Below are 13,757 nucleotides of genomic sequence, written 5' to 3'. Positions count from 1 at the left end.
GTACGCGCCGCGGCGCCCGCTCCTGAAACACTCCACCCACCACTCGGATTGAACACACTGTCGATTTCTTTGACCTGGAACCGTATTTAGATCGTATCTTTAATGACGCCGAGAATAATAATAATTAAAAAAAATACAGCAGCGGCCGCACAACCAAGTTGTACCGGTGGTATATGAGACTGCTCAAGACGTTGTGCTCCATCACGAATGTTCACAAAAAGAAAATAACAACAACAAATTAGATTGGAACCATTGTCATTTGGAGTACCCGACGGAGCGAGGTATAGCCGTCGTTACCGAAAATCTGAACTTGAGCGTCACCTCTCGCTCTGTTCCAGAGCGCAGCGAGAAGCAGACACCACCCGTAAAGTGAGCTTTACCACCCGTCCTGCTCCGCCGCCGCCGCCGACCGCGCGTCACGTGACAGTATTGTTGAAGAAATGCGTTTGCGTGAGCGAATAATTGATATAATGTATTTTTATTTGCTAACTTTACCAGCAACCTACTATTGTATGGGAAATAATTATTATATCTGCGTTTCCAAAAGGCTAAACATGACGTAGGCGAGTACTTCTAATTCCGGCCTACAGGGTCGCATGGTCGCTTCAGGAACGCAAAAATGCTTTGATTTCAGAATGGTATTATTAAATGCAGAAGCAATATTTCGACGAGATATTTTGGAATAGGCATACCTAATGTTTACTGAAGCAAGGAAAATTGCAACTGGGCTGCTACATTTTCGTTTCACGACCCCTTTAACACCATTGCGTGTGGGAATTTTATTGCATCTTTTATGTAGAACTATGGTTGCTGTGCAGCCACTATAGATATCTCCCAGTACTTTCACATACGGTTCTTCTACAGCCTGATTTCACAATGCCTACATGACTGCAGAGGCTTCGGCTGAGTCAAAGGCTTTCTCGTAACCAATGAATGCTGAAGAATGAATGAATGAATGAATGAATGAATGAATGAATGAATGAATGAATGAATGAATGAATGAATGAATGAATGATTGTATAGTAGTTTGCTATATTCTGAACATTTTTATATCAGCTAGTTGATAGTGTCGATATGATCGACAGCAGAGTAACCTTTCCGGAAACTTGCTTGATCTTTTTGTTGATTGAAGTCTGAGGTTTCCCAGACTATTTTAGCGAATAATTTAGCAAACACCTTGCACGTAACCACTGTGAATTGATTGGTCTGTAATTTTTCAAGTGCTTTGCATCCCCTTACTATATGAAATAAGATAATGTTAGCGTCCTTCCACGATTTGGCATCATCGATGTCACGAGGCATTGCATATTGCGTATGTTACGAGGAATTGCACAGATATCCACTGTTCTCCAACAAATCTGTAGTTACCTGATCTTCCCCAGCTGCTTCTCCTTTTCATAGCTTCTAAAACTTTCTTAACCTCGTCCTTTCTTACAGACTGAACGTCTGATTGCTCTTCACTACTGTATATTTCATTACTTTCTTGACTATTTTGTCTACTTTATAGGTACGATAGAACTCGGTTACTTAGACTATCTTGTCTATTCAAGTGATGACATTGCCCGTGCTGGCCCTTAGTGCATATTCTGGCTATGCCTAATTTCCTCTTCACCGCTTTAAAACTGCCACCATTCTTTAAAAAATTCTCGATTTTTTTTCATGTTGTACTTTCCTATTTGAAAAACTTTGAACTTATTGATTGGCATTTCTATCCTTTCTGTTGGGTTGGAGATTTTCGCACTTCGCCGTTTTGTAATGGAATCTTTCGTGCGCCTTGATAAGTTACCGGTATTGTTTATAATTATCCTACCACCTACTTCTACCACGCCCTCAGTGATATCTCTGAAGGTATTGTTCATTGCTTCTGCTCTAATGCAGTCTTCCTCGGTTAAAGAATAATGCATCGAGATCCTGAACCCTTTTACCTTCTCTCTTACTGCTAATTCATATTTGTGCTGTATTTATCAGCATTCAAAAGGTGGTAATGTGCTGGCCTACAATGGTCCATTGCCAGCCGACTGCATCCATTAAGCTCCGCTATGCAAGGGACCCAGCTGAACCATATTGTCTCAGGAAGATTTTGAGGTTGACAAACTCTCACTGAGAAAACAGACAACGAATTGCTTTTGTTGTTACTGTGATGTACAGTACATTCTCTTTCTACTTCTTGGAAGTCAGGTGATAAAACGTCAAGACGATAACATTAACTGCGGTCATAACAATAACCTCGGCACAAAAAAGTAGCAAGGGGTTGTTGACATCGGCATTGAAATGAACGCGAAAGAATGCGAATAAGGAAAACAGGAACAAGCTAGCTCTCGTCACTGAGCACACTATATACCCGTGAGAATAAACACGCCATCTCTCAGCACTAATACACCCGTGAGAATACATTCAGTCTTGGTTGTTTGGTTGGTTGGTTTGTGGGGTTTAACGTCCCAAAGCAACTCAGGCTATGAGAGACGCCGTAGGGGAGGACTCCGGAAATTTCGACCACATGGGGTTCTTTAACGTGCACTGACAACGCACAGCACACGGGCGCCTTGCTTTTCGCCTCCATCGAAAAGCTGCCGCCGAGGCCGGGATTCGATCCCGCGTCCTTGGGAACAGTAGTCGAGCGCCGTAACCACTGCGCAACCCCGGCGGGGTGGCGCAGTGGTTATGTCGCCTTATGTCGCGAAACTCAGCAGTTACAAATTTCATTTTGAACTCCACATTTTGTATATTATCCTTGGAGAAGCATTGTTGTTGTCAGCTCAGTTCAGTCTTTTTCAGACAGAGGTGCTAGAAGCCAGTGACCCTGAGAAAACGTGTTGGTTTCTCTTGTGCGTTCCGATGTGGCTTCAAATGTTCCGTTCTTGACACGAAGATAACACACGAGTACTGCAGCTCGTTCACTGACATTTGTAGGCTCTGGCTGCAGCTTTCACGTCTCGAATGTTCTGTAGACGAGACGCACAATGTCATCTGTTACAGTGCCACGAGGAGAAAACATTCCGCAACTACATGATAAGTGAACAAAAAGGGACATACGTGTGCTCTCGTATTAACGTGAATTTATGCGACAGTTCAAATGATGCGAAATACCGACGCTGGTAGGAGCGTTTATCGTTTCTGGGTGGGGATATGGAAGCGTTTTGAGGCCGCTATGATTGAAATTTGGCGGATGGCTAAGGTCTAGCTATGTCTTTGGCTAGAAGTGCTGGTACATTCCTGTGCAGTAAAGAATCATGGAAAGACGGCATGGGGCTATGTTGGCTAGACGATGTAGGGCGTGATTACGAAATGTTTGTGCGAGTAACAGTGTTGAATAGCGCCATTTCAGACGGTGGTCGGAGGGAGTAGGTTAGGCTTGAGTGAAGCTTGGCGATATGCCTGGCTTGACTACGGACGGTCCCTAATACATCCAAGATCATGACGGGGGAGAGTTGTTGGTGCAGTAAGCAGTCATTGGGCGGAGTACAGTGTTGGGGCGTGCGCGGAAGACGCCGAAAGCAATACGGCAATCTCACTCAGCTATCTGTGCAAAACTAAAACTCATGTTTAGAATATTCCAAGGAGACCAGAGAGGTCGAATTCCTATATTTTGGCCTAAAGCAGCGCTCGTAATCCTACACTGTTAAATGCCTCGGTCTCCAGAATATGTGCCGTCGGCATTGTGAGCGAAATATCAACACTGTTAAATGCCTCGGTCTCCAGAATATGTGCCGTCGGCATTGTGAGCGAAATATCAACCTTGCTTTGGGTTAGGCGGTAGAGGGCAGTTGACAGGACGTGATACTGATTAGTAGGCGGGTTGTGTAACGTCTGAGACCACTTGGAAAGGTTGAGTGGGCAGGTTATCCCAAATGTGGTAGCTCCTCTGAGATGGGGAAGGGGAGGAATAGCATCGCAACTAGAGGCCCAGACACGGTACCCTTGGAAAAACAAGCACGTTCGTACATCTTGTTTAAAATGGGGCTTTACATGCATGTCGGTGGTCTCTTTCATTATGTGGTGCTCTAAACATATATTCGAATGAGTATGCGATAAGTCACACTTTAAGACAGCAGGTAATAAGAGAGTATCAAAGTGCGTATTCGAGAACGGAAACAAAATTGGTACTGGCTTAACGTAGCTGAGCCATGCTATACAAAGAGAAAGCAGTAGTAGTCTTGGATGAGACCGAATCGTTTCTCTGTTGTTCTTGTCACAGGTACCCTCCGCGCCTTGCATCGTCGCTTTGCAAGTCTCTCTTCTCACCCTTTGAGAGTTCATTGCTCGTTTAGCGCTCTCAGCTTCATTATTTCTACGTGCGGCTTCTTCACGGCGAGCGATGCCGGCAGAATGAGGAGATGCGGCTTGTAGGCGAGCGTAGCTAGTGCTCGCACTGAGCGCAGTTGCCTCATCTATGATGTAGCACTATAGATTCACCTCTCAGCGCACATATACGCCTTCGCAAGCCTGCGGCTGCTCCACGGCTTATATGCTCCGCGGCAGCGTAGCAGCTGAAGAGCATCGCGCATACGCAATGAGGCACATAGGTAAGTGATGGCGTCACGCGCGGTGCTCCATGGAAGTTTGAGATATGTGCTGGCACGAATGAAGTTTGCCAGTTGTGTGAAGAAACAGGTGTGCGATGTAGAAGAAGCAAAGTAAAAAAGTTAAATTGGTTCACAGGAAGGGAAAGGCGCAGTAACTGTCACACTTGCTCTGTGGACACCCGAACCGCGCCGTAAGGGAAGGGAGGGAGGTGGGAATGAAAGTGGAAAGAGAGAAAGAGGAGCCGTAGTGGAGGGCTACGGAGTAATTTCGACCACCTGGGGATCTTTAACGTGCGCTGACATCGCACAGCACACGGACGCCACTTCGTTTCGCCTCCATCGAAACGCAGCCGCCGTGGTCGGGTTCGAACCCGGGAACTCCGGCACAGTAGTCGGGCGTCTTACCACTGCACCACCCCGGCGGGGCAAGAAGCAAAGTAGCAGCATAAAAATGGAGCGCCACCCGCTCCGTGCACTACATTTGTAAAGAAAAAGCGGGCGCCGCGAGACACGCGGCTGAAGGTCGGCTGAAGGTCAAACCGCGGCGTACTCGCAACGCGCAGCAGCTAGCCCAGTGAAGCTTTCGCTTCAAAACCGCAAGGGAAGCCACAGGCAGGAGCCATTAACGCTGTCACGTCAATGCCTTAAAGGCGGGGCTTAAGTAGCTGTAAAATTATGAAAATAGTTATGCTCGCGCCTTTCAATAACTGCTTCGTGTCTTTCGTAAGACAGTGGTGTAATTTCTCGTATTTTCTCCAAATTTTGCTTTTGTTGAAAATTTTGGGTTCGTCTGTTTCAGCTCTGCTGAGGGTCATTTGGCAGAGTAGGGACTGTTGGAGAGTAAATTAGAGTTGAGAATGAGGTGATTGTCTCATGCTTTGCCAAACGTGTCTGATAATAATGCCGGTGGATTTTGAGACTTCTTGGTCACTGATTCAGAAAAATTGACGGTTTTGTTCCTCAAAATTCTTCCTTTTGGCTCTTTCTCGAACTTAAGGCCCCCGTGGTCATGCTGCTTTGTGCAGGGGTCATTTGCAGCAACCAAAGTACTACATTTTTGTCGTTTCATAACATAAACTATTTAAAAAATTTAGCTCATGGTAAATAGAATGCAGTAATGCTGAATCATTGTAAACGAGACGATGCTAGAAGAGGTGCCTTTGGTTTCTGATCATTGCAAATGCAGCCAGTGCATATGTTGGGGCTACACCTGCACGAGAAAAAAAAATCAGCCCATTCATAAATGCGAGCAGACGTGAAAGGTACTTGCAGATAATGCGGTATAGAATTTAGTTTTTGTCACAATGTAAGAAAGGGAGAGAGCGCGAGAAACATTATATTCATCAGTGAAAGAATGTTATTCAACTGACTGGGGTGCTCCTCTTTGGCCTCATAGCTTAAGAGTTCATGACTCTGCGACCTCAGAAACTTACGAAGTATATTGCGGAACCCGAGCTGGACATCGCAGCCTGCCAGTCTAACGTGTTGTTTAGATGGAGTTATGTCCTTGGCTTTAACCCGGGGCAGTCCCTCAGTATGACTTTAATATCTCCGGTAAAATGATTGTAATTGTTTTATATAAGCAAAAATGAGCGTTTTATGCAGACTGCGTGTAGGGATTGACGAAATAGTCTGTTTGCAGCAGATGCCAGGTAATGCGCTGCAATTTACAAAGTGTATTATGTGAATGGGGTATTTATGCAACTCGCAAGGTAGTGCACCATATTTTAGTGAGATTTCATCGCACCATTCCCCGCGAAGGAAAGGTCAAGCTCACACATCTCAAGAAATCTGACATATTCGCGGGCGGCCTCGTTCCATGAGTCCAAGGAGTGCTCTGCGAAGTGGCGAATGTTTCCGTTGAATTTGTAGAGCAAGTTTGTGAATTTTGGAACTGACAAATGTTTTAAGTTTGGCATAAGAATCGATAAATATTTTTGAGGTGGTGCCATTAATAGCCAAAGCTAACGCTGCTTCTTCAGCTTCCTGCGCATGTTTACACATGATGGCTGCGAGGAATGGCTTCGTAATTTGCTGACTACTATGCCTATTGATAAGGCGTCACTCGAGTGGTATTCTGCGTAATCGACATGGCCCTGCATCTTAGAGAATTGCTTAGGTAGGGCTCTTGCCCTCGTTTTTCTTCGGTCTTGTTTTCTGGACGCATGTTCTTGGAATTTGGGTCTATCATCAGGTTTCGTTAGGATATCTGTGGAAGTATGCATACTGGGGTATGTATGGATTCATACTGGATGCCTAACTACCCTATTTTGTGTCTTTCCGCTTCAGGTTGGGCCAGCCTCACCAACTTGGATAATATTTGAGTTTCCGTGTGCTTCCCTGTGTGACGTCAATATCTGATTCGAGTTTTTCGTTGGCTGTGCATCTGAGGAGATGAATAGCGGACTTGCAGTATTGTCTGATCAGCCAAGTAAACAACTCTTTTTTTTTAAATTGGACGTGGCTACAATTAGGACAAGGAAAGACTATTCGGCAAAGTACAAATGAGTATACTAGCCTCTTTATGTCTGATTACTTCATGCCCTGAAGTTTATTCTCAGCGCTCCTTGTGAGTTTTGTAGTTGTGTTAACACAGCCTATATTATTGCAGTAAAATAATGTATTGAATATAAAAGCCAAGGGTGCGAGCATCCGCTTTCTGCTCTCCCTAGCACGCCCCCCACCCCTCACACACACACACAACACAGGCACGCACAAAGTTAAGCGGTGAATGGTGTATACAACAGTTGCATCTTACCTGTACTCACCTATGGGGCTGAAACGTGGAGGCTAACCAAGAGAGTTCTACTTAAGTTGAGGACAACCCAGAGGGCAATGGAACGAAAAATGGTAGGGGTAACATTAAGAGATAGGAAGCGTGCAGAGTGGGTCAGAGAAATAACTCAAGTTACCGACATTCTAGTGGAAATTAAGAAGAAGAAATGGGCATGGGCAGGACATGTAGTGCAAAGAGAGGATAACCGATGGTCGCTGAGGTAACAAACTGGATTCCAAGAGAAGGAAAGCGTAGCAGGAGGCGGCAGAAATTTAGGTGGGCGGATGAGGTTAAGAAGTTCGCGGGGGTCAAGTGGATGCAGCTAGCACAGAACCGGGTTAAGCGGAGAAATATGGGAGAGCCCTTCGCCCTGCAGTGGGTATAGTCAGGCTGATGATGATGATGATGGAGCAGTAGTATCCGCAATTTTAGAGTACGGCAGCTAGTTGGAAAACAAGCACAACCGAAAGCACCGAAATCGCGTAGTTGCCATGGAAACCGAAACAGGTGTATGGAACAGCTTGGGGGTGCAACATGGACTGCTAAAGCTATTCGCTGGCGCGGCGACAGAAGCTGAGTGCAGAATATCTGCCGCTTGCTGCTTATTTAGAAAGGAAAACATGCGCAAATATGGGTGATAATAAGCGCACTTGGTTTGAATTTTAGTGCACAAAACATGGCAGAATATCATACAGCGTGATGCGATTTGTCTAGGACAGAAATGTGTGCCATGCCGTCTCCTCTTACACATCGTGTATTGTTCTCATGACATTTCATTTGGCTAGTCGCGCTACTGCACAATCGCGCCTTTTCCACTTTGCTTTAGCTTTCGCTGCTCGCAAAGTTAAGGTCGTGATGTTTTGCTCATACCGCTGCCATTGTCGCTGGTGCTGCCGAAATCCGGCAGGCCGTGTACACTAGTTTGTCACATCCGGGTGGGTCGAGTGACTGAGAGCTTTAATTTTAAACGAAAGTATGAAGGCAGAAGAGTTGCCGACACTTACACACCATCGTTACGAATTGCATGCATTATAAACCCAATATTTACTCGTTGCAAAACGGGCCATGGTCGCTAATCGAAACGATGTTCGTGGCCGTGCTGTTTTGTGTCGTCGCGGAGAACTTTCCGTTTGCAGGTGTAAACACGTTAAACACATCAGCGTTGCCTTTAACTAAGCTGGAAAGCATTGCTGCGTTGGCAACTGATTTTTGTTTTTAATTTTACAAATTGCAATAGGGCAGTGTTTTAGATCAAAGGCAATTCTACTTCTGTGAAGGCCACCGAGCAAAACATGAGCACGGTCTAATTTGTTTGCTTTCTGCTGACATTCAGTGAACACCTTTTGTAGTCATGCTGTTTCTCGTCGCAACAACAAAAAGTTCGAACCAATTTCTGGACAGATTATTAAATGCCTTTGTTAGGGGGCAGTAAAAAGGAGAAACATTGTAGGAAAACGAGGGGGTATTGTCCCTTTCTTTGCCTGGTAGTGCTCCCAACTATGATTGCAGGCTTGTCACACCGAGCATTTTTTTATACCGGTGCCACGTGCTAGGCGGAATAAACACGTGATTCGCACCTTGTATGAATACTTCTTGAGAATGTGCAATTATTCTAAATTCTCTGTAAGCTCTTTGAGGAAGCTCTCATTAACAAAAGCATGCAGTCTACTGCAATGCACAAATATAAGAAGTTATTTCAGCATGTTCAAATGCGGCAGATATGAAAGCAAGTCTATCAATAAACGAGTGTGGACATTATGTTATCACAATGCAAAGAAAGAATAAAAATGGTCTCGTCGAGCTTGAGATGCCGATGATAAGCGCGGGAGAACCATTGTGGGAATCTTCAAGAAAGATAAGAACTTGAGAAGAGGCAGTTATATTATAACAAGCTTAAAAAGAAAGAGGAGGCTCTAATAATCCCGGCTGCTGATAAACTTTTGTGATTAAATAACTGAATGTATTTGAGTGCGTTTGACACTTAGAACACTGTAAAATAACATTCTCCCAACGTATATTCGTGAGGTAATCAAAATATATTATAATGTTCCCACACTTTTCTAATGCTCAGATTGGTTTTATGCGCACAAAAAGACGACACAAGAAGACAAGGGAGACAGGACGGAGCGCACTTTCAACTGTTTTATTCCTTTATGCTTTTCCTGGGTATTTGGCTCGCACGTGGCACTGATGATTATGCACAGATGATTTTTTTGGTATAAATGTCGTGTACATTTCCGGAATAAAACAGTTGAAAGTGCGCTCCGCCCTGTCTCCCTTGTCTTTTTGTGTTGTCTTTTTGTGCGCATAAAACCAATCTGAGTACGAACCAACTAGCCCCACAACGCATATTACTGGAATACTTTTCTAATGTTTAACAACGCGTCAGCTACCCTCACCGCGCGGAACTGTTAAACAAGAGAGAGTGTGACATGCCTATGAATGGGAAAAGAAGACAAAACGGCAATTGTTTTCTTTCACGTCCTCAGAGACCTTTGTCGCAAAGTTGTCCTCGAGAACCCCGTTGCAACAAAAAACTCAGAGAACGTGAATTCACTCCTGGAAATCGTCAGGCTTGAATTGTCAGATGATGTAGATGATATATTCTACGCTATTCTACATAAGCCACTTTTCTTAGAGAACCTCACAAGCCTAGATTAGTCGAAATTGTTTACTGCGGCATTCCTCGTATGCCTTATGTCGCGAAACTCAGCAGTTACAAATTTAATTTTGAACTCCACATTTTGTATATTATCCTTGGAGAAGCATTGTTGTTGTCAGTTCAGTTCAGTCGTTCAGCCGTGTACGACTCTTCGTGACCCTATGGACCATATCACGCCACGCTTTCCGGTCTCTCACTAACTTCCTAACGTCAAATAACTTAATCTGCAGCGCCTCGAGGATGCCATCTAACCATCGCGTTCGCTGCCTACCCCTTCTCCGGTGACCCTCAATCTTTCCCAACATCAAATCTTTCTCCAGCGACTCCCCTTCTCTCATCAGATGACCAAAGCAGCTGAGCTTTAACTTTAGAATTTGACCCTCCAATGAGCAGTCAGGGTTTATGGTCGACAATATCGACTGATTTGATCTTCTGGCCGTCCAAGGAACTCTACAAGAGTCTCGCCAGCACTACAATTCAAACGCTTCAATTCTTCGGCGGTAAGTCTTCTTCACAGTCCAACTCTCGCATCCATACATCCCAACTGGAAAGATCATAGCACAAGTTATACGGATCTTGGTTGGCAGTGTAATGTCTCTGCTCTTTACTAGGCGGTCAAGGCTAGCCATGGCTCTCTTTCCCAGAAGCAGGCGTCTCCTAATTTCATGGCTGCAGTCTCCTTCCTGGGTAAGCTTGGAGCCCAAGAAGAGAAAATCTGTCACAGCTTCCACTTCTTGTCCCTTGATGCTCCAGGACTTGATAAGGCAAGACGCCATGATTTTTGTCTTTTTAATGTTCAGTTTAAGCCCAAACTTCTCACTCTTCTTGTACGCGCATCAGAAGTCTCTTGAGTTCCTCTTCACTTTCTGCCATTAAAGTGGTATCATCCGCATATCTAAGGTTGTTGATACGTTTCCCAGCAATCTTCACTCCAGCTGAAGACTCGTCCAGACCGGCCTTCCTCATGATGCACTCAGCATATAGGTTAAATAGGCAGAACGACAGTATGCCGCCTTGTCTCACTCCTTTCTCAATCGGAAGCCAATCAGTAAGACCATACCCATTTCTGACTGTGGCTTCTCGCCCTTCATATAGGTTTCTGAGGAGACAGATGAGGTGAATTGGAACTCCCAGTTCTTAGAGAGCTTGCCACAATCTGCTGTCATTTACGCAATCAAACGCTTTCGCATAATCAATAAAGCAGAAGTAGATGGGTTTCTGGAACTCTCTTGCTTTTTCCATGATCCAGCAAAGGTTGGCAATCTGGTTTCTAGTTCCTCTGTCCTTGCGAAACCAAGCTTGTACGTCCGGAACCTCGTGATCCACATACTGCTGCAGTCTACCTTGGAGGATTTTCAACAGCACCTTGCTAGGATGCGAAATAAGCTCGATCGTGCTGTAGTTGGAACAATCTTTGGCCCTGCCTTTCTTTGGAATGGGGATGTAAACTGACCTCCTCTAATCCAGTGGCCACTGCAGGGTTGTGAAAATATTCTGACTTAATGTATACAGAACGTTAACAGCGTCATCATGGTTGAGGTTTTGAAGCAACTCAGCTGGAATGCCATCAATTCCGCTAGATTTGTTCATAGCAAGGCTGGCTAAGGCCCATTCAACTTCACTCTTCAGGGTGCCCGGCTCGAGATCAGTTATAATCAACACCATCATAATCGTCATCATCATCATCCTGACTATACCCACTGCAGGGTGAAGGCCTCTCCTATATTTCTCCAATTAACCCGGTTCTGTGCTAGCTGCATCGACTTGACCTCTGCGAACTTCTTAACCTCATCCGCCCACCTAAGTTTCTCTCGCCCCCTGCTACGCTTTTCTTCCCTTGGAATCCAGTTTGTTACCCTAAGCGACCATGGGTTATCCTCTCTTCGCACTACATGTCCTGCCCGTGCCCATTTCTTCTTAATTTCCTCTAGAATGTCAGTAACCTGAGTTATTTCTCTGACCCACTCTGCACGCTTCTTATCTCTTAATGTTACCCCTACCATTTTTCGTTCCATAGCCCCTTGAGTTTTCCTCAACTTAAGCAGAACCCTCTTGGTTAGCCTCCACGTTTAAGCCCCATAGGTGAGTACAGGTAAGATGCAACTGTTGTATACTTTCCTCTTGAGCGATACCGGTAAGCTGCTAGTCATAATCTGCGACTATCAGTAATCACAACCGTTTTTTGTTGGGTTTGCATATCCGGGTTCTTCTTGTACAGTTCTTCTGCGTATTCCTGCCACCTCCTCTTTATCTCTGAAGCTTCAGTGAGGTCCCTGCCTCGTTTGTCCTTTATCACGCCCAGTTTAGCACATAAGCTTCCTTTGATATTTTTGATTGTCTTATACAGAGCTCTTGTGTTCCTCAATTGGCTGTTGTCCTGAACTGCTTGGCACTGTATGTTCAGGAAGGCCTTATCTTTCCTTGCTATTTTCTGAAAATCCGCATTGAGAACCTCGTACCTTTCTGTTTCCCCCATAACGCTTGCCATCCTCCTTTCCTCAGCTATTTGCAAAGTCTCTTCTGATAACCAGTTTGCTTTCTTTTGAATGTACAGATTCTGGAAGGAATGCTCTACACTGGCGCAGAGCAGAGCTTCGCCAAAACCATATACCTGGAAGGATGGATCTTGCCTGCGAAAGGAATTTAGATTTTCACTTGCCTTGAGATCATCCGCAAAACTGAAAGTTGCATCTTAGTGCCCGGAAGAAGTGGGATGAATAAAAATCTATTCACCCTTCCTTGTAAATAGTTCGGAGCTTCTTTTTAAAGGGAATAAAGAGTGGCTTGGATTGATGTTTAGAGTCCTACACATACACCAGATGGTTCTACTTAGGTTGAGGACAACCCAGAGGGCTATGGAAAGAAAGATGGCAGAGGTAACATTAAAAGATAGGAAACGTGCCAGAGTTTGCCAGAGAAATAACTAAAGTTACCGACATTCTATTGGAAATTAAGAAGAAGAAATTGGCATGGACAGGCCATGTAGTGCGAAGAGAGGATAACCGATGGTCGCTTAGGGTAGCAAACTGGATTGCAAAGGAAGGAAATCGTAGCAGTGGGCGGCCGAAAGTTAGGTTGTTGGATGAGGTTAAGACGTTCGAAGTGGTCAAGTGGATGGAGCTAGCACAGAACCGGGTTAATTGGAGAAATATGGGAGAGGTCTTCGCCCTGCAGTGGGTGTAGTCAAGCTGATGATGACCTACACGAATGTTTTAAACATTCTTAAAAAATGGACTGTATTTTCTAACCCAACGTCTGAGGGCAGTTCATCTCACAAACGCTGAAAGAATGAGGGATATTCAGTTTTTCCATGCATCACCATGTAAGAAATACAATAGTTTTCAAACGTGTTCAAAAGAGAGACGTCGCATGTTAATAGAGACATGAAAGGTGAACTGCACGTCCTTGCCAGTCATTTTTCAGTGCAGCTGTAGGAATTGAGGCATATAATTACCCAGATCTTAAGTCGTGCTCAAATCTAATTAGAGCTTCGCAGTTCTGCATCTCTAATGTGCTTTCGTTGAGTGCAGAATAATGTGATCATAATAATAGTGCTTAATGATATCACCTGGACGGTAGAGTATCTTTCTGTACAAGGGCCTTCTTGATACCTCAGAACTTCTGAGAATCAGGAACGGTGTAGGAATGCATATTGAAGAGGAACTGTTGCCGGTACCACCTTCCCAAATGCACAAAGTCTAAGCTTTGACTCGTTATAATCCGAGGTATATAGATCACGTGAATCATCAATGAAGTGAAACGAGCACAGCAAGTAGGATACAGGAGACTTAAACAA

General features: G+C 44.7%; 2 long non-coding RNA genes across 4 annotated transcripts in view; both read left to right on the top strand.

The window, feature by feature from the left end:
• LOC146189530 (uncharacterized) overlaps positions 1–13,757 on the top strand; it is a 54,371-nt gene that overhangs the window by 9,900 nt on the left and 30,714 nt on the right. The window lies entirely within an intron of this gene.
• LOC146189531 (uncharacterized) lies at positions 3,062–12,707 on the top strand. Of its 3 annotated transcripts, none has more exons than XR_014707668.1 (4): positions 3,062–3,095; positions 4,196–4,523; positions 6,813–6,954; positions 12,516–12,707. It is a non-coding gene; the product is annotated as an uncharacterized LOC146189531 (long non-coding RNA). The 3 variants fall into 3 exon arrangements; XR_014707669.1 differs by having other exon boundaries at positions 6,813–7,021; XR_014707667.1 differs by lacking the exon at positions 6,813–6,954.

Source organism: Amblyomma maculatum, chromosome 5 (genome assembly GCF_055883805.1).
Source record: "Amblyomma maculatum isolate TAMU_Amacu chromosome 5, ASM5588380v1, whole genome shotgun sequence".
NCBI lineage: Eukaryota > Metazoa > Arthropoda > Arachnida > Ixodida > Ixodidae > Amblyomma > Amblyomma maculatum.
This window is presented reverse-complemented; position numbering and strand designations above follow the sequence as displayed.